Genomic DNA, 2,211 nt, shown 5'->3' with positions numbered 1-2,211 from the left:
GCAAGCTGTAGTTATGGAAACATAAAGATAGCAGAAGCTCTGATAGAGAGTCATCATAACAAGATATGGAATGTAGGTATCATCATCTAATCATCTAAGCCCCCCACCATACAAAGACATGAGACACACAGTATTACCATGGTGAAACGCAAACACACCCACAGCTGCCTCTCTCTCTCTCTCTCTCTCTCTCTCTCTCTCTCTCTCTCTCTCTCTCTCTCTCTCTCTCTCTCTCTCTCTCTGACATAGTTTGATTGAGAGTGCAGTACATTGAGCACTGAGGTGAAAGGCTGGTTCAGACTTACTGACACTGAACTTTTGCCTCCTCACTCCCGTTTCCATGGAGATGGATTATGGTGCATTGTGGGAGCATCCGTAGGAGGCTGGTACTCCTGTCCTCCCAAGGAGACTACATCCTCCATGCTCCTCCTCATCTTCCTCCTCATCTTCCTCTTCCTCCTCCTCAGCTTCCTCCTCTTCCTCCTCCTGTATTTTATCTCTGGTAGTAGTAGTGTATTTAAAAGGGATATGTTTCATTTAAAGTGATTTTGAGGCACATGAGCTGTATCTATGGTGTTTCTCTCTAGCACCATCTCTCTGTAGTGGGGGGTTTCTATTGCTAGATAGATACTATCTGGCGAAGAATGGACCGGTCTAATTGGACAATGGTCTGATGTCAAGATCAACAAACTGGGCTCAGCCGGGAGGTGTCTTAATGGTGGACAGATCACTTCCTGGTGGAGGAGGAGAGATAGATGGAGGGGAAGAGGGATCAGATACGATGCATTATGGGAAACATAGGGCGGGGCTCCAAATCCATTTTTTCCCCAGGTTTACTTATTGTTTTCTGCTTTAAAGTGTCAATCAGCAGTTAAAACAATAACAAAGCAATAACACCACTGTTTCGGTAAAAAGCAGAGGGATGGGACTGTAGAAATGTAATCACTCTCAAATTCATAGAGCTATGGATGCAAGACCTGACCATCCATGATATACAAGTTCTAACCATGTTTTATTTGATTTAGTTATTTTGACATTTTGCAGGATGAAATCTCTTGAGATGCACCATCTCGTTTTCAATAGTGTCCAAATGAAAACAACAAATAAACAAACAACAATAATATGGCAACTAATAAAAAACAACAACTTACATTACTACCAATAGGCCTATAACTAATACAAACTACTAATACAAACTACTAATACAACTAATTGCCTATTATATACAAATAAAAACATATTTACTTATATCTTCACATGTGGATGTTTCTATTAGTTAAAAACACATGCAGTTTGTTCTTAACATTTAAAAAAGGTATTTCTTAAATTCACTGTGGGATTTTTAATGGCCTGATTTCTACAGGTAAATTATCCCAGTCAGTTGGGGCATTGTATCTGAAAGATCTTCCTCCAACCTCATGATGTACCCTTGAAATTTGTCATTCGTAATGGCTGCTGTTGTCAAAAGGAGTATTGTGGGTCTTGTAAAGTTAGGTGTTCCTTAAAATATACTGTGAAATTAAAGTTTTGAGGCTATACAGTGTTTGTTTAAATTTATGTTGTTTACAAATATTGGAGTAAAACAAGCTTGTATTTTGGGTTCTGATGGGGTACAACAATTAAACTAAGCTCATGAGGCATTTATAAGTTATATTGTTCAAGAATCAAGGTGGTATATCATGAATTTATAAATCCCAAAATGGATATAGTAACTGCTGCTTTCCCCTTAAAATGCAGTCAATAGGTGGCTAGGTGCTAGGACACAACAACAGAACAAACAGTTCTGCTACCCGCCGCATGCATTCTGGCGCCTTGGTGAGATCAATGTCCTGCCTCCAAGTCTGGCAGACTCTGCTGTGTGTAGGCGTAGTGCTAGTAAACATACGGTGTGTGTGTGTGTGTGTCCATTTGTGTGTGTGTCTTGTCTATTATATGTGTTTAAACAGTAAACAGCTCAACACACGACAGGTCACGACACAGGTCACGACACAGGTCACTTGGAACGTCTGTGTTTGTTGTTTATGCTGTTAGCTGTGAAGGAACGATGGCTATAACCAAACCTTTCATTAGCAGCTGTACGGTACGGAGGCAGATGTTCTATATTTCCTCCTTTATCGTTTGCCTTGTAAACAACCTGTAAGAAACTTTGACATGACATACTTTTTTTGAATATGTTTTTTTGAAGACGTGACGCGTGGGTCGCTGTTTGTT

Source organism: Coregonus clupeaformis, unplaced genomic scaffold (genome assembly GCF_020615455.1).
Source record: "Coregonus clupeaformis isolate EN_2021a unplaced genomic scaffold, ASM2061545v1 scaf2245, whole genome shotgun sequence".
NCBI lineage: Eukaryota > Metazoa > Chordata > Actinopteri > Salmoniformes > Salmonidae > Coregonus > Coregonus clupeaformis.
Note: the sequence above shows the minus strand (reverse complement) of the source record.